At 37.9% G+C, this 19,944-nt stretch overlaps 1 protein-coding gene across 1 annotated transcript in view; it reads left to right on the top strand.

Annotated features, from left to right (window-relative positions):
* The window catches only part of MLIP (muscular LMNA interacting protein), a 260,649-nt gene that overhangs the window by 217,986 nt on the left and 22,719 nt on the right, over positions 1-19,944 (top strand). The gene's annotated exons all lie outside the window — the stretch shown is intronic.

The following is a 19,944-nucleotide window of genomic DNA, read 5'->3' as shown; positions in this document are numbered from 1 at the left end:
TTCCTTTCGAAGACACTTCCAGATTTGTGCTTCTCATTGTTTTCACTTTCTAACTCTAATGTAAAATTTCCAAGAAACTCTAAAACCTTATAATACAATATGTCATTAATAATGTTCTACTCTCAGTTCCATGTTCTTAAAAAGCTTCTTCAAGTTGTATCTTATGGAGGAGGCACTAAAATTCCACTCAAAGAAGCATCTGGAATTACTTCAATAAAATAATCTTTTATTTTAAAATCTACCTCTGTTTTATAGTGTACAGCAAAGTGAAATGTAAAAAAATGTAGTTTGAAAACTGTTTCTCAAACATGTGTGTGCATGTGTGTATGAAAAAAGCAAGTAAAACATTTTCATAATTGGCTTTGGAATGCATCATACGGTCCATTAGAAAATAAGCAATTGATACTATATGAAGTTGATGTGAAAGTACCCTTTATTCTCCTGAGCATTACTGAAGGATGTGCTGTTTAGTCTTGACCTTTAGATCCTGAAAATTTTCTAAAAGAATTGTGTGGTCAAGTTTAGCCTCTAATCATGTTTTTATAATATTCAAATATCTTCTTTTAAAGCATTTACTGTGTTAATTATTTATATATAATGAAATAAGTATTTTTTAAAATTTATTTTTGATGATGTTTACATAGTTGAGAAGGACGCATGCCCATGTGAACCACTGATTAGGGTGGGAAGGGTGGAGGAATCAGGGGGAAGTGAAAGAGATATTTTGTTTCCAATTTCCTTTCTCTTCTTCCTGTATCTGAGGGAAGGGGCGAGATAAGGAAAGAAGCCACACCCCGTATTCTAACCATATGAGTACCTGAGGATGGGGTAAAGCCACCTGACGTCATCCCAGTGTCTCCGATGTGGAGCACGCTCTGAGGATATTGCTTAAGCAGTTTTGATAGTTCTGAAATGCTTTTGAATTTCTTGATCCAAGGATGAGGAATTCCTTCCAAGGTCCTTTGGCGGACAGTCCACCCTAGAGTCTCCACAGGCCCAGATACTTGCTGCCTAGGCTTGGCTGGGAGAGTTGTCCAGTTTCTTCTGCCCTCCATCTTCTGCCATGCTACTAGATATCCTCTGCAGGCCCTAATGGCTGCCACACCCCGTATGTGCATCTGGACATGCCATCTACTGCACTTTTAGTAACTGAAGAGGCCAGTTCTAAGACATTCACGCCTCGGTCAGACCACAGATCCTGAGATTCTCTCTGTGCTTGAGTTCTAAGTCCAGTGATTCAGTTGTGGAGAGTCCCAAAGAAATCTCACCAGATGTGACCCCAGATGTGACTTTTGTGTGTACTAGCCAGTACAGGGTCCTGTTTGGTCCATCAACCACATCAGTGTACACACATACTGATGATTGCAGTTGTTGGGTCAGTTCTGTCTCTAGCCCTATCACTTATATAAACTGAAGAATGCCGCGACCCAGCCCAACCCTGCCCACCACACACTGGGCCCTCATGTACACTAATGGAAACTGCAGCCCAATTGGAGTACCCCCCAATAACCCTCACAAAGCTCACCCCCAGTGCTGGTTCCTGCACATGACCATATGTGCAGCAGACTAGTCCGGTCTGTCCTGCATTCCATTTGGTTTGGGCATTGTAGCTTAGCTCAGCCCAACGGACCCCACTATCCAGCCCACACTTATGCTGGTGGGTGCTACCGCCTCTCCAGCCAAGTCCACCCCCAGCCATGGTTCTCATGGTCATCAATCAGAGAATGCAACCCATCAGAGCCTTCAGTCCATTAGAGAGGTGCCTAGAGTTTTCCATACTAGGCCCACTCCCAATCCTGGATCTTGCATTTTCCATGTGGTTCAGCACTTTCCAGCCTATGTTGCAAGCTCAAGCAGCCCACAATTACTCTGGTTCATGCATGCATCAGTGGATACAGTTGGTTAGCCCAGCCTGGCATGTATGCCCACAGGTGTTGTAGCCCTATCGAGGCTGGTCTGCCCGCAATCCCAGTTCTCATGCTCACCAGCAGGAGCAGTGGCCCAGAAGAAGTCTTTGCAGCTCTCCTACCAAGCTCATCCACCCACCTGCCCCAGGTCTTACATGTGCTGGTGGGTTCTATGGCCCAGTCTCGAATGGTCTGTCCCAACTTGACATTTGCTGGTGGGTATGTAGCCCTGCCTGGCCCTGCCTGCCCCCAGTTCAAGTTCATGTTGGTGGGTGCAGCGACGTAGCCTAGCCCAGCCAGCCCCAAGTCCAGGCCCTAATGTGATCTGGCTAATGCTGTGGCATTACGCCGCCTGTCTTGCATTCTGTCCTGGTTCACACATCTGCCAGTGGGTGTTATGAACTGTCCCAGCCTGGCCCTTCCTAAGACCTGACTTGCGTATCTACTGGCAGGGATCGTAACTTGTCCCAGTCTGGGCTGTAAAATAAGCAGTTTTAATGGCATTTTTATTAGGTTTTGTTGTTTATTATTCTTTCTTAGGGAAAATATGACATTTAAAATGTATATAATTTGAATTTCTTCCTGAATTAATATTTGCCAACAATTAGGAAATATATTTAATTATTAGAGTTAATAATTCTGATAAAGGTGTAAGCATTTTCTTATAAATTCTCTGTGATAGAATAATTAATGTATGGACAGCCATGATAGGAAATAGTTCATTCTTAAGAAGTTTTGATGGTGTTATCTTGAATTGTTCAGTATGCATAGATAGTGTTTCATTTGGTTGTTTGTATTCCTTGGCAGTCTCTGAAACATTGCACATAAGCTTCTTTTTTAGATTTAGTTTATTTTGATTGGAAAGTCAGATATACAGACAAAAGGAGAGACAGAGAGGAAGATTTCTGTCTATTGATTTACTCCCCAGGCAGCCTCAATGACTGGAGCTGCGCTGATCCAAAGCCAGGAATCTGGAGCCTCTTGCAGATCTCCCAAGTGGGTGCAGGGTCCCAAGGCTTTGGGCCATCCTCAACTGCTTTTCCAGGCCACAAGCAGGGAGCTGGATGGGAAGTGGTCCTGCCAGGATTAGAACTGGTGCTCATATGGAATCCTGATGTGTGCAAGGCGAGGACTTTAGCTGCTAGCCTACCACGCTGTGCTTTGTGAAGTAGGATGACTATTTTCAGTTCATACAATTGTCATAACAGATTTTTTTTAAAATTAAGTTTATTTTAATTTGTGATAAGAATAACAGAGTCAATAGATACAATTCTAAGAACATGATACTCCCTTTCTCCCCTTCTTCTCTTCCTTCAATTTTGTTACTTATATCCAAAATAGTAAAAATAATGATAATATATAAACATTTCTTTTTTTTTTATTACTTTGCATTATGTGACACAGTTTCATAGGCTCTGGGATTCCCCCAACCCCTCCCCGTGCCCTACCCCCATGGTGGATTCCTCCACCTTGTTCAATTTAAGTCAAGATTCTTTCATTGCAAACATATATCAGGCATAGAGTCCAGCATCTTATTGTCCTGATAAATTCAACGGTTTCTTGGGGAGACCATCTCTGGTCTGAAGGTAGAGCTGGCAGAATATCATCCTGATCAATTAGAAGCCCCAGCCCAACATCAACAACAATTTACAGCATTATGGAGATAATTGACATGGTATTGAGTAATCAATATGTTACAACAATGCAAGTTCTTATCACCATCCTGTGACTACTTCATTGACACTTCAATTTTTGTTTGTACACAGAGCTGGCTGCTATACATCTTTAAGTGGTTATAGGGTACTATTCAGCTGTCTCACATCTGTTTTCGTTTTAGTATTTTAGACATTTCTTAATAGAACATCCAGTGGCTTAATTTTTATCTCTATTGCTCCTACTAATATAAATGAATTATCCACTTTATATTAATATTTATAAACCTGTATTGCAGATAATAGGTCATTAGAATGCTATCTTAGAGGAATGCTTCCATTTTGATTGAAATAACTTCTTGCCTAGGATTGTGAAACATAATGTGTATAGATGAACTTCCTTATGGTATCTAATGCTCTCCTCTATATCATAATTATTCTGATATTACAGCCCTGCAATCTGAGCTCTAAAGCAAACTCAAATCCCACTCACCATCTTTACAGTCAGCTTGCTTCACTTGTGCTCCTACGACCTCTTCCTAACTGAAACTACAGAAGGCTTTTTAAAACTTTGCATTTTTCTGTTGAAACCACAGTGTATTCTTCTACACATCCTTCTAATTCCTCATGTCCTAAATTCTTGTCCAAATTCACTTCTTTCTCCTTCCTTGCCTGAAACATAAGAACCATATAAAGATTTTATTTGATTTTTTCTAAGATTTCTGGTATTGTCATTCTTATTTTCCTGAATCTTTTTTTCTCTTTCCTCACTGGTTGCCTCTGCTTCACATGAAGAAACAAAATAAAGTGATCACTTCCTCATAATTTTCTTGGATTATGCTCCAAATTTAGCAATTTCACGTTGTTTTTCTTTCACAGAGGTCCATAGCCAATGTCTGCATTCCCTTTAGATACATTTATTCTTTAACCCCCTCAAAACATTCTATTATCCTAACTACACTATCAAATTGCTATGTCAAGTATAAACTACTTGTTAGAAAATTGTCTTTGTGCAATCTTTTATTCATCTATATTAGTTGACAAAGTTGGTCATTCAGTTTCAGATTTTTGTTTTCACGCTGCTGTTGAGATAACACTAGTGTTGCAATTCCCAAATTGTTACTCCGTGGATTTTTTTAATGGACATTTACTGCTCCTGCATATTTTTTTCTAGTTGCCTCAATTCAGGTGTTTATCTACTTATAATTCTCAAATGATTTCTCGAAGACACATTTCTAATTTTGCTTCTCTATGTAGGGAACCCGCTAGTCGTTTTCCTTAGGATATCATGTTATCAATTCACAGTTCATTTTATCTCAAACTATTATGGCAATAGAGTCCCTACTGCTGCCATTAATGTCATAGTTTTCAGTCTCTAAAGTCACAACTAGATTTATCTATCATGTTTCATGCTTTTTCAGCTTTGTCTTTGCTGTTAGTAATTTGCAAAGTTCAATGGAAACCTTTTTTGTCTGTTACTTCGTGGTGTTCCCTCTGTTATTGTACTTTACTTAAATTCATATACTTATCTTCCTTTGAATATGTCTTAGGAATTCCTTGGTTTTCAAGTTATGTACTGAATTTCTCCATATAAAATATTCTTCTGCTTTACTCTTTGTTTATGCAAACTGTTCTCATAATTTAAGACCTAGATGACTTTTTCTGATGTTTCTCCATGAATCAGCATTGAAAGTCATTTTTCAGAAATATTTTAATTTTCTATATTCTTTGTGTCACTATTTCTCATCTATAAGTTATCTTGCATGGGCTTATCCATTGTACTTGGCTTAATTTCTGTCTAGATTATGACACAATTTGTATGGTATTTTTTACAATATTGATATGGCAATAAATATTTGTTAATGATGATCCAATCCTAATGTGACCCAACTAACTTACTGTGAATCTCAGATGCTTTAATAATTATGATTCATTCTATTTTTGACATATAGGTTTACTAGTGGATTTCCAATAAATTTAGTCAGTTGAGGTGTTCACTTTTGTTGCCAGCTGCATCCAGTTTGCAGAACATAGGAGCAAAGAAGAGGTGGGAATACTGAGGCAGAAGATAGATGTTTGTCTTCCTCTGTGGAATGTAGACTCTGACATCCTGTGCAGTGTCCTTATGTCTGCCTGTTGTGCGACAGTCTGTTGTGTAGTACATTGTTACTATATCCTTTGTTAACCTTCTCCTGCTTGGTAAGGTCAATGGCCATAAGTCTGTGCCCCTATAGCAAACATGGGGAGAATTTTACAAAAGTTGTATTTATTTATTTAAAAGGCAAAGTTACAGAGGAGAGGAAAAGGGAGCAGAGATGGAGGGAAAGAGAGATGAAGTGAAGACAGGAGGGAAAGAGAAACAGGAGAGAGGAGAGGTCTTTCATTTGCTGATTTACTCCCCAAATTGCCACAGTGGCTTGGGCTGTGCCTGCTGAAGCCAGGAGCCCAGAATTCCATCTCAGTCTTCCACATTGTGGAAGCATAGTAGACATAGTTGTCTGCCTACCCTCTATGTCTGCCATAGATGTCTCATTTGCTTTTTAGTTCCTCAGGAGAGAAGGCTATTATACACATGCAGCAGCTTGAAGATTTTTTTCTTTCACAATGTCTATTACTTTAGTTAACTCTGTTACATCCTTTCTCTTCCTCATTTCTTCTACTCTTATTATCTTTTAAGTATACTTCTCTTTTTAAATCAGTGAGAATTCAAATCACCTATCCCCTTTCAACACCCCAACATTAATACTCATTTTTGTGTACTTTTCCTTCTTATCCCAACTATGTGTTGCACTTTTTTTTTTAGCATAACTGCAGGACAAGTAGACAGAAAGTTTTAACTTATTGTTGCATTCCCTGAGTTTCTTTTCTGCCAGTTTGTACCAGCAACAAACAAAAATATATGAGCATTCTATGAATAGAACCCAGAGGAGTACAGACAGTCACCGTCAGGAAGACATTTCTGAGCTGCTGGCAAGAGAAAGGCCAGATTTCCTAAGCAGGAAGTCTCTATAGACAGTGAAAGCTTGAGAGGTTTTGCAAGGGAGAATAGGATCTTCATAGACAGCAAGCAGCTTTGGAGCCCAGGAGAAAATTCACAACCATCCTTAAGGATATCTTTTGCTTTCCATTTTCATTATATTTTCTTTCTGATACCTAGTTTGTGGCCTTGTAGCCATTTTATTATTTCACTTTCAACTTTTACTGAATGCATTATCTTTGTACCTTGTTGAAAACTATACAGCATTTTATTTGAGGTCTTGCTCTGCCCTGAGGAAGAGATAAATACATTTGTCAGTTTTTTTTCACATACTCATAGCCTCTCATTGGTTCCATAGCTATAAATTCAATTGTATAGTTTTTCTGCAAAAGCTAGTCTAGCATTCCCTAGGATTTCTAATTTGGTTTTTGTTTTCATCTTGCTTCTGGAGTAGCTTCTTGAAAATCCCTTCCCATACTGCGTTCCCTTCAAGGTTAGAAGGGGTTATTCCTCTGCCACAGCTCTTGCTCTTGTCTCTGCCTATCTCACAGCTCTGCCTGCATCCACTCCCACGCGTAGACTCCAGGTTCCTGTCGCTCTAGAGGTCATGGCAAGATTATGAAGTCTCCTTTAACTAGGAAACATATGTTCCTATGCAGATGATTATAGGTCAAGATCAGATGGGGGCACTGGAAAAGGATATAGACTCACAGGTTCTTCTCTTGTTCTAGAAGGAATTTTGTTTAAAGCAATAACTTTGGGGAGCATTTGGTTTTGTGGTTAGACGCCCACGTACCATATGCTTGGGTTTGTTGCCCAGCTCCAGCTCCTTTCCATTCTGCCCCTGGGGAACTCCTTGAAACTGTTTTGCGTTTGTTGTTGTTTTAAGTGCTTTTTCTCTCCCAAGTTGCATCTTGTCATTTTTGTGTGCATCTAATATTTACATAAATGTTACTGTACCATGCCGTTGAGTGTTTTTCCATAGTTTTCTGCCTCCTCACCTGCAATAGAAGGACATTACGGTTGATTCACACTGTAAGCTTTAGGAAGGGAACCTACAAGCAAAATGTGTTATGAATGAGGAATACATAGTTTAGAGAGTGGGAGAGTGCAAAATAAAACCCCATTGCAATCTATAGCTTGCTTCTTTGTGTTTACATCATGGAGAATTAGAGGTTGACACACCTCCTTGGGAGTTCTAATGAGGATGTGTGTTGGTGTAAGGGAAGCAGAAACACAGAAGAAAGGAGGGAACTCTTCATGTCCAGGATGAAAGGGAGGGAAAGGGCCTTGTGCAAGCTGCCTTCATGCAGCCTCCTTACAGGCCTTGAGCATTCCTTTAAGGCCTTGGCTATTGTACCTAGCAGGAGTTCTCTTCATCCACTTTCTTTTACTCCTGCTTTATTTTTTTTTAACTTATTACATATGTAAAGTTTATATTGTTAGCATTTTGGAGATAATCTCTACTGATATAATTGCATTGCTACCCAGAGAGTGCTTTGCTATGGGAATGTAATAGGTGCATTAAAATATTAAAGTTATAGAAAATTTTCTCAACATGGACTAAATTTTTAGTAGCTCTTTGAGATAAGTTTTTTTTCTTGCCTTGAGGTTTCTCCTGATATTTTAATAAATATCAATCAGTAAAAACTTAAAGCACATTGTTATTTATCTACAAAAGGGAAAATCTAAATTCCAACCTTCACCTACTAATTCAAAGGCTGAGAGGGAATTTGAAGTAACAATTTAGTTTCTCTAATATAAGCTATAAATATTTGGCTCTAAAGATGTGAAAAATCTTTTCTAAGTATATTTTAGGAGTATAGCAATGCCCCTTTGAGGTAAGCAGTTCAAAGTCATACATGGCTTCAGAAGAACAGGAACAGTCAGTGACTTGGTTCAAGGTTGCAAAACCCTTGTCTAAATCAGAGCTTAATTCCTCACCAGAAACAAGGAGCACAGACATTTTTAGCCTTGTTATTCAAACGTGAATTCTAGGAACCCTGGAGTATGGAAGTTAGCAAAGCACAATCATTTGTCCATTTGAAATGACTGATCCCATACCTAATGGGTACAGAGCACAGTGTGCCAACCATGTGCTGGAAAGCAAGCAGAGAGAGGAGAGGTAGCTTAGCCAGGTACCTGTTTCCTACTTAGGAGAAACAGAAATGAAGCAAAACATTCCTTTCTGCATGATATTGTTACAACTTCCATGCAGAAGACATTCAGGCAGCTGTGAGCAGATGTGACACTGACCAAAGTCTGTTTTTTTCAATCAGAGAAGACCTAAGGAGCAAGCAATGTTTGAACTGAAATCTGAGAAGTCAAAGTGCAAGATGGGCTGGGTACTCCAGTTACAGGGAGCAGCCTGGGAGGAATTCAAGGCAGGAGGGAAAAGGAATAGGGGCAACTGGAGAGAATTAAACAGGCCAGAAGAGCATTGGAGAAGAACTATAAACAGTAACAAACTATAGAGTAAATTAACAAGAAATCAGACCACTGTGGAGCTTTTACATTCCTGGGCAGATAGTGGCATATTTAAAACCCAGAACAATCTGACAGTGAGTTTTATCCAGATCTTCTACATCTGGAAAAAAAAATGGAGGCTCAGAAAGTATTATTTTTCTAAAAGTCTTAAAAAAAAAATCTATGTGTAGATTTCAAGACCTTTTTTTTTTCACCTCAATAAGCTCACCATTAATTCAATTTTTCAAAGAACTTTTGGAAGTACCCTCGTCTATCTCAGAAATGAAAGTAACTGCTGAAGCTGACATCCTTCTCTACGGATACAAAACCAGAAGTCTGAATATGCAAAGCAGGTGTCCAGGGTCATTGCATGAGTTACTGTCAAATCCCAGGCCTGTCATGAGACCCTCAGTTCTTTTTTTACATTGTTTCTTTAGGCTTCAACATTCTCCTGGTAGTCACAATTTCAAATGTTAGTGGCTAAGGGAATCAGTACAGATCTATTACCCTGACAAAATGTACTGAGGGGCTCGGCGGTGTGGCCTAGTGGCTAAGGTCCTCGCCTTGATCCCATATGGCCGCTGGTTCTAATCCAGCAGCTCCATTTCCTCTCTATCTCTCCTCCTCTCAGTACATCTGACTTTGTAATAAAAATAAAAAATAAATCTTTTAAAAAAAATGTACTGAGGCAACCACAATCACCGAAACACTAAACATCCTTCTAACTGTATCCATAGCCAGTAATTTTTCTGTGTGAGTAAACCCGAGTAACTTGTTTTTGAGCATCACAGAGATAAACTATCTTGATCCCAAGTCAAAACCTTTCTGATAATTTTTGGAAGTTATGAGAATTGAAAAACTAACAGAATGCTGGAGAGAAAACACTTGAGGTGGGTGGAATACAAAAAGACTTTATCAATCTCTAAATGGTTTTTTAATGTTTTGAGATTTTTCAGAAAATCAAAACATGAGCATATTTTCTGATGCCAAATTGTTTTGAAAATGGATGAATTTGTTTAATGCGTTCATAAAGAGCATTCTGTTCAAAATGGCTACATGCAAATGAATTGGACTTTAACATTAAAAAAAGGGAACGCTAGGGAACAGGTATTGTAAGAGAAATAATTCTTCAGAATGAAATATCAATCATGCTTAGTTAGGTTCTCCACCAGAGGGCAAAGAGAGCATTTCAACAGAACAGACACCTTAATAGCAGGCTGGCATTTGAAACTGGGCATGTTTCAGGTTATTTAATTGCCAGTCATCATTCCTAAAATGTACTCAATTGAATCACACAAGAGTTGACTTTTAAATTTCTTCCAGGAAACTGAGAACGATTTCTCATTCATATTTCTCTTTCCAGCTTACTCTTAGCGACAAAAACATCTGTCCCCCAGTTCACTGGTTGTCTGGCATCGAACATATAGTATCTTCCTGAAATTTCTCATTGTGACATTTTTAAAGAAAATCATTTTTTATAGTGATTTCAGAATCTGTTAATTGGAAGGAGATGTGCAACTGGAGGTACTCATGATGGCATTTTCAGTGAGAAAAAGGTCTGTTTTGCAAAAGGTGATTTTTAAAGCCCATATGAGATAACACACTGGTCCCTTGGAATTTATTGACTTAGTTTGTTCTGTAAGTGTAGACAAGATAAACCGCCATCACACTGCATCTCGTTTGGATGAAAGCCTTAAGGGAAAACAAGCTTTTAGAGTTTCACAGCAAACAGCTGCCACCTGGCCCTCTCCCAGCTTCTTTGGATGTGGAGCCTGGAACATGATTCTCGAGTTGTGATTCACTGAGAGAATGCAACAATGTCCTGTGAGGGAGGGAGGGAGGGGATTTGGGAAGAAAGAATAGATGAGCAAATGTGGCTATAGGTAATGGCCAGCCAATGCCTACCTCACAAGGACATGGCTTCAGAGAACAAAGGACCTGAAGCAAAGGACTTTGTAGCCTTTGAAATTATGACTTGGTCCATCAGTGACGGTAGCTGTCCTGTGGACAGTGTCAAGGAAATTAGTAGCAGGGTGCTCTTCTCAGCTAGAGGGACTGTGGTGTTGAAGGAAGCAGCTGTGAACCATGTAGTACTATCTCTAACATGCAATGAAAGCTGGAATGGAGACATTTCAGAATGGTGAATTGAGTCTTGAAATCTATGCATCTAGGTTATTGTTGAGTATACTTGCATGTCTAATCTTAACTCTAGGATTCACTAGCCATCAGAGAAATGCGAATAAAAACCACAGTGGGGTTTTGCCCCGGTTTGAATGGCTAACATCAAAAATCAAAAGCAATAAATTCTGGGGAAGATGTGAAGAAAAAGGTACAATAATCCACTGTGGGTCAGAATGTAAACTGGTGCAACCATTATGGAAGACACTATGGAGAGTCTTTGGAGATCTGAAATTACATCTACCACATAATTCAGATATCCCACTCCTGGGAATTTTGGCAAACAAAATGGAATCAACATATGCAGGATGTATCTATACCCCTATGTGTATAGTAGTTCAACTCATAATAGCTAAAATATGCAACCAAGCCAGATGCCTACCAGCAGATGACTGGATAAAGAAAATGTATATATATATATATATATATATATATATATATATATATATATATATATACATACATACAGTGGAATACTATTCAACCTTATAAAATAATGAAATCTTGTTTTTTTATAATTAAATGAATCAAATTGGTATCCTTTATACTTAGTGAAATCAGCTAGTAGTAAAAATATAAATATTTTACATTTTCCCTGTTCTGTGCTTAGTAATACTGAAAAGACAAAAATATAATCTATATGAGTTAGATTGACACCCTGAAACTTGCCTATTATTAATAGACATTGTCTATACTGCTGAGGAACATTAGGTCTTTCTTTTTTATTTGCTCTGTGTTGATAGCTATATTGAATGAAGTGCTAAGTGTGTTATTGCAAAGTGAAATAAAAATATGCCATTGTAACAATTAGGAGAAAAATAAATAAGAAATGAGGAGACCACAGGTAGGAAAGAGGGTAATGTGGGTAATATTGCTATGCTCCTAAATCTGCATTGTGAAATATGTGGAATTTGTTCACTTGAGTATTTGTTTAGTTTCCATCAGTCATTAGTGCTTCCTTAGCTCCACAGAGAGGCAGGCCACTCTTCCAAGGCACTAGAAGTTTAATGTTACAGCCTTAATATTTTGAGTGTATATTTTTGGGAATATAGATTTATGATGGCCCTGTCTTCTTGTTTACTTCATACACCTGGCAGCTCTCCAGATACCGTTGGGCGTACATTCTTTCGTTCATCTGCCTACTATTATACATGCCCCCTTCCTAGCTTTTTGTTTTTTAAAAGATTTTGTCTATTTTTATTGGAAAGTCAGATATACAGACAGGAGGAGGAGAGACAGAGAAGAGCATCCTTCTTCTACTGACTCACTCCAAAAGTGGCTGCAAAGGTTGGTGCCTAGCCAATCTGAGGCCAAGAACCTGGAGCCTCCTCCAGGTTTCCCATGCAGATGCAGGGTCCCAAGGCTTTTGGCCATCCTCCAATGTTTTCCCAAACCACAAGCAGGGAGCTGAATGGGAAGTAGGGCAACCAGGATATGCACTGACTCCCATATGGGATCCCAATGTGTGTGAGGCGAGGACTTTAGCTCAAGGCTACCACACTGGGTCCATGTCCCCTCCTTTTCTGACTGTTCCACACACCAATCAGTGCTGTTGATGGAAATACAGTGCTAGGAGAGAGTACAGAGGAGTAAGATAGGAATCTCTAAAGGGACATTTAGAGCATGGCTTAGCCCCATTAAAGTCATACTTCATCCTCTCTTAAAAACTCTTCCAGTACTTTTTATACCTACAGCCATACTCCTGGGACCTGGATTATGTTTCTTGTAACTTGAAGGCAAGTGATCACAAATTAGGAGGAGCTAAGAGGGAGTAAAGCAAGGATAAATATCCAAATATATGAAATTGAGAATTTTAGTATGCAACCACTTATTTCTATTATATGTAACAGGGTTAAATAGAAAATAACCTTCACATTCTAAAGAGCATAACGAACAGTTGGAGAAAAAAAAATTCCATACAGTATTTTCATGAAGAAATAGGCATTGGGTTTATGACTGTAGTAGTTGAAAATGATATTGTAAACAGATGTTTTGCATGTAATACTAAGCAACTATTGTGCCCTTAAAGGAAAGGTGAAGAGAAGCACAATTTACTTCTTTGTGGACTCAATTTCAATTTTTAGAATTCACATTTAGTCCTAAATGGTACCAGAATATAGTTTTTCTACATTTTCATGATAACATATTAGCTGTGTGCTGAGTAAAGTAAATGCTATAGTTAATTCCCTAGGGGAGTAGTTTTATTGTTGAGTAAAAGAAAAACAACTCTAGATGAAAAATAAAGAATCTTGTATTTGTTTTTAAACAGGCTGAACATAAAAAGAACATATTAAAAAATTCCTTTACACAGTCCTTTGGGAAGTAATCTTTGGAGGAAGGAATTCTAGCATAACCCAGGTGTCTGTCTTTTGACATCAAGGAGGAAAGACCATGCATTAAAATAGTGTAATTTGGAATATTATATCTCAGAAGATCTATAACAAATATCAGAGCAGAAAAAAATGTCTTGCTTTCTCACTAATATGGTTAAAATGTAAACTTAATATGATAATAGTAATGATCATCAAATCATCACATGACAAAAGGTGTTTTGTGGACTTAAGAAAGATGTGTTATCAATAGACATGTATCAGCTTGAATTATCAGCTGAGCACATCATAATACTCAGGGAATACTGTTGAATGCTGTATAACTTAGCATTCATAAGAGTTCATACAAAGAATAATTGGCAGAACAAGGACCTGATCCCAGATAAGAATCTTTGAGGGGTTCATTTTAGCATCACCAAGTGCTTAACTTACAGCCCATTGAAGGAGACACCAAAAATGAAATCAATGATCCTTTGCTTAACCATTACAGAATTAATGATTTATCCAGGTAGAAGAGGAACTGGAAGACAAGTAATTAGGGTCCAGATGTTAAAATTAAGAAAAGTGAGTTTCAGACACAGAATGATTTTCTTCAGGTCATGCAGTTTTTTGATGGGATAAGCAAACTTGTAATTCTTTGTGTGCTACCAACCGTATATTTCTAAAAGTATTTAAGCTGCTGATGCTTTCCTGTAATATTTTTGAAAATATTTTAATAGTTTGGATAATATATATTATATAATTAAGATGTGTAAGTCCCCCCCTTTTTTTAAAAAAAAGTTTTTATTTGAAATGCAGTTACAGAGAAGTGTGTGTGAGACAGGCAGAGACAAGAGTGAGAGAAAGAGAGAGAGAAATCTTGGATCTCCTGAATCATTCCGCTTATGGCCACAGTTGCAGGAGCTGGGCAAAACAAAGAGGAGCTTCATATGGATCCCCCTCATGGATGCAGGGGGCCAATGACTTGGGATATTGTTGGCTGCTTTCTCAGGCACATTAGCAAGAAGCAAGGCAAGCAGTTCAGTGCTGGAACTTGAACCTGTGTTCACATGTGTTGGTACCACAAGTGGAGTTGGTGGCTTAAGATACTGCAGTGCAGCCCTGGATGTGAAATGGTCATCTTTTAGAGTGCATTTCTTATTGTTAAAACCAACTCTTTCTTTGTAACACAGGTCATAAATTATCCCCATTAAAGGGGAACTGAGAACACCTTCTGTGCTTTATTCCAATGCACAATATTGTGAGAAGTAAACTCATGATTGTTCTACACCTGCAAGGATACAATGAACCCCATAGTGTTAACAATCATTTTGGAAAATGAGAAAACTCCTACTTAACAGATTATTCTTGTTCGTTTGTTTGTGTGTAGGATTATCTTTCTTTACACAAAGGAAACAAGTTTCATGTATTTCATAATGCAATTTTAAGAATATTATTTTACTTTCCCCTTCCTTCCCTTGCCCCCACTCTACCTCTTTCTTATTTTTACTTTAAATACATCATAATCACCAACTTGACTTTCCACTCAATAAAAAGTTCAAATAGTAGTAAGTAGAAAAACAAGTATTCCTCAGAAGTATAAACAAAGGTTATAAACAATAAATAATGAAATCTCAGAACATCAATTTCACACATTACATTGCATCTGTTGTTGTTCATTCTTTGATAAGCATTTTCCAAAGCCCACTCCTTTGAACCTAAAGTCAAGTGATACATGCATTCAAACCCTGCCAAGTAATTCTCTGCCCTTAGTTCTTGACATTTTCTCTCAGTTTGGCCATAAACTCTGGAATTTGTTATCATCCAGTTAGTCTAAATTAAGTGATTGCCTAGGGACTAATTTCATAAGTGTTATATTCCTCAGTCCAGTGAGGGAAATTTTTCTTTAGATTTCAGCCTCTTGCAAAAATATTTCTACATCTCTTTTGACTATATCAGAGGTATGGGTTATAAGTCCTGTTAAACTCAATTCTTCTACCTCCTGGTATATTAATTTATTTGTGTTAGCTATATACTATAAACCCTTGTTAAACTCAATTCTTCTGCCTCCTGGCATATTAACATATCTGTGTTAACTATATACTCATAGTTATGGAATTAATATCTGTCTATGCCACTAGACCATGTCTTTTACTGGCAAAGGTCATGCCAGTTTAATATCCTATGCCTAAAGTCTAGTCAATTGCCTGGCACATTAGCAGGTACTTATTACAAAAATTTGTGAGAAATTAATTAATCATGCTATTATAGTTCAACTTGATAGGATGTTTTCAATATAATTAAGTCCATTTGTCAGCAAATAAATATTTGCTGCAAATTGGTGTCATTGGTTTATACCAAGACATTGGTCATAAGTTCACTGCTTAGCCTGTGGCAGTGCCATCATCAGCTTAGATTTTGTGAGAGATGCAGCTTCTTAGGCCTGTCTCCACATTTGTTATTATTTCTAAATCATTTATTATGTAGAGAGAGAATCTGAAATGATCAAGATCCTTTTCAGTATCCTTTCTAAGTGCTTATACATTGAGGATTAAAAACTCAAATGATTTATTTGGCCAGGTCTCCAAACTGGGTGATGCAAGACAGATATATAGAAATAAACATGTGGCTCCTGACGTTTGGCCTCCTGCTAGGAGAAATGTGTGTGTGTCTTGGGCCAGTGTTGACTTGGAGATCTTTGTAAGAGGCAGGCATTGGTAACTATTTGAAACAGTAGTTAAGATGCCACTAGAAACACCTGTATTCCACCAGGAGGTGTAGTTTTCCATTCCCAGTTGTATATTTCTGATCCATTTTCCTACTTAAGCTTAACTGGAGAGGCAATAGATGATGGCTGAAGAACTTGGGTCTTTTGTGCATCAAGTGAGTAACCTTGATGGAGTTCCAGGCTTTGTTGGAGGTACATGCATGGATGAATCAATAGATGGTAAATCTCTCCCTTTCTCTCTTTGAAACCAGATGAAAATAAATACATTATTTAAAAAAATAAATACCACGGTTTGGCTGCCATCCACATCTAGAGCTTTACAAACTCAATGTTAAACTAATGAACTTGCAAGTAGAGTCTGGGTTGTAAACATTGACAATTCAAAGTATAAGAATATTGAGGCTCAAGCACAATTCTCTGTGTGACAGTTCTATTTGGAAGGCCTCCATTTCCCACAATAATGCTATCCTTGGGAAAACATTAAATACTTCCTGGTTTATTTACTAACTCAAAAGTGTTTTCTTTAACCATCTCATTCATTGATTTTTAATTGGTTTGCCTACTGAACTCACATTAATGTCTACTTTGTGTGATATCGACTCTGTGGCAGATGCAGAAAACCTCAAGATGAACAATAAATAATCCATGGCTTCCTAAGGTTTGTATTCTCTGACAACATGATATTTAGGAAGCAGAAAGTATGCGGTAATGGCAACAATAATTTGTCATAGCTACTTTTGAGAGATAGTCTTAAGATGGTAAGAAGGTTTACCAGAGGAAAGATGTTGTTGAACACAGCCAACACAAAATGATCTCAAAGAATTGAATTCTGATTGGAATATGCGCCTCTGGTGACTTCAAAATGTTAAAACTTCTTGAAACACTTCTTCAGTTTCACAATTCTGGCAGTCAAGAAAACTTAATTTTACCCTTAAGCAACAAGAGAAAACTGCTTCACAAAGTAGAGCTTCAAATTCAATTCTCATACACTCTAAAGACTTAATTAACTCACTTAAACACATTTTGCATATTTTCTTTTTTTCCAACTCATTAGGTTCTCATTTACTCAGCTGATTTGAGGGGATTTTCTCTTTTTGCCCTTGTTTCAGAAGATCATAATCCCTTTGGAAGAAGCAGTGACATTTGTAAGAAAACCCCACATTGGTAACAAACACTTTAAAGGACATTATGCTCATTGAGTAGCATCTGTGATTCTAAATGTAATAAAAATCAATTGAATATTTAACTCAAACACCACTTGATTATCCAATGATGTTAGTTCAGCAAATGCCTGATCACTGTCTATTGCAGTCTCCAAGATTGGGTTGTCCATCCAGGATGAGAGGAAATTTCTCCAGGCATTCACCTGAGGCTTCTATTTTATTCATGTTTCCATGTTGACTAGTGCTCTGATGATAAAATTAACAACTTTTGAAGTAAAATAAATAATTTGTTCTTAGAACATTTACACTAACTGAATAGTCTAGGATAACTCTGTCCTTCAGCATTCACCTGTTCTCTGAACAGGAAGTCCTACACCCATAGGGAACTTTCTTTTTTTTTTTTCATTTTTAAAATTTATTTATTATTTTTAATTCATTAATTACATTGTATTATGTGACACAGTTTCATAGGTACTTGGATTCTCCCCACCCATCCCAAAACCCTCCCACCATGGTGGATTCCTCCACCTTGTTGCATAACCACAGTTCAAGTTCAGTTGAGATTCCCCCATTGCAAGCATATACCAAACATAGAGTCCAGCATCTTATTGTCCAGTCAAGTTCAACGGCTTCTTAGGTATACCCTCTCTGGTCTGAAGACAGAGCCAGCAGAGTATCATCCCGATTAATTAAAAGCTCCAACATACCATCAGCAAAAATTTATATCATTATGGAATTAATTGACATAGTAATGAGTAACCAATATGTTAAAAGTACATGTGAGTTCTTAACCACCTTCTGTGACCACCTCATTGACATTTCAATTTTAGTTTATACACAACATATAACATACATAACATAACATGTTATACATAACATCATATCCTCTTAAATTAAGGCAAACATGTGGTATCTAACCTTTTGGGATTGGCTCATTTCCCTTAGCATTATGGTTTCCAGTTTGGCCCATTTGGCCACAAAGAACTGCATTTTGTTTTTTTTTTTTAATAGCTGAGTAGTATTCCATGGAGTAGATGAACCATAGTTTTCTTATCCAATCCTCTGCTGATGGACATTTTGGCTGCTTCCATGTTTTTGCAATTACTGATTGTGCTGCTATGAACATAGGACTGCATGTTGGTTTCTCATAAAACAAGTGTTCTGGATATATTCCCAGGAGTGCTATTGCTGGATCATACGGTATGTTGATTTTGAGTTGTTTGAATGTTCTCCATACTGATTTCCATAGAGGCTGTACCAGCCTGCAGCCCCACCAGCAGTGGAGTAGGGTTCCCTTTTCCCCGCAACCTCGCCAACAAGTGTTGTTGGTGCTTTTATTCATGTGGGCCAGTCTTACTGGCGTTAGGTGGTACCTCATTGATGTTTTAATTTGGATTTCCCTTATTGCCAGGGAACTTGAGCATTTTTTCATATGTTTATTTGCCATTTGGGTTTGTTCCTTTGTGAAGTGTCTGCCCATTTCCCGTGCCCATTTCCTGAGTGGCTTGTTTGTTTTGGTGGCTTGTTTGTTTCGTAGTTCTTTGTATATTCTGGAGATTAGCCCTCTATCACCTACGTAGTACACAAAGATCTTCTCCCATTCTGTGGGCTGCTTTTTTACTTTGTTGACTGTTTCCTTTGCTGTACAGAAGCTTCTTAGTTTGATGAGGTCCCATTTGTTTATTCTGGTCTTGATTTCTATTGCTTTTGTAGTCCTTCTTAGGAAGTAGGGACCTACCCCTAGATCTTGCAGAGTATTTCCAACATTTTCTTCCAAAAGTTTAAAGGTTTCTGGATGTAGGTTTAGATCTTTCATCCATTTAGATTTGATCTTAGTATATGGTGATAGATGTGGGTCTATCTTTTTGTGTCTGCAGGCTATCAACCAGTTGTCCCAACAGCATTTATTGAACAGACCTTCCCATTTGCCAGGATTATCGTTTGTCCTTTTGTCAAAGATTATTTGGCTGTATCTGTGTAGGTTCCCATCTGATGTTTCTATTCTGCTCCATTGATCTTCCTCTCTATCTTTGTGCCAGTACCAGGCTGTTTTGATAACCACTGCCCTATAGTATGTCCAGAGGTCTGGAACTGTGATTCCCCCTGCCAACTTCCTGTTCTTCAGGATGGTTCTAGCTATTCGTGGTTTTTTGTCTTTCCAGATGAACCTTTGGATCATTGTTTCCAGTTCCGTGAAGAATGTTTTTGGCAATTTGATTGGAATTGCGTTGAATGTATATATTGCTTTTGGCAGTATAGACATTTTCATGATATTGATTTTACCTATCCAGGAGCATGGGATGTTACTCCATCTTTCGAGGTCTTGTTCAATTTCTTTTTTAAGTGGTTTGTAGTTTTCCTCAAATAGGTCTCCTACATTTTTGGTTAGGTTAATTCCCAGATACTTCATACTTTTCTCTGTTATTTTGAATGGTATCTTGCTGGTTAAGTCTTTTTCCATCTTGGGGCTGTTTGCATACACTATGGCTGTTGATTTTTGTTCATTAATTTTGTACCCTGCCACTCTACCAAACTCTCGTATAAGTTCTAGGAGTCTCTGTGTT

This window comes from Ochotona princeps, chromosome 1 (assembly GCF_030435755.1).
Source record: "Ochotona princeps isolate mOchPri1 chromosome 1, mOchPri1.hap1, whole genome shotgun sequence".
NCBI lineage: Eukaryota > Metazoa > Chordata > Mammalia > Lagomorpha > Ochotonidae > Ochotona > Ochotona princeps.
Note: the sequence above shows the minus strand (reverse complement) of the source record. Positions and strands in the feature narration are given on the sequence as shown.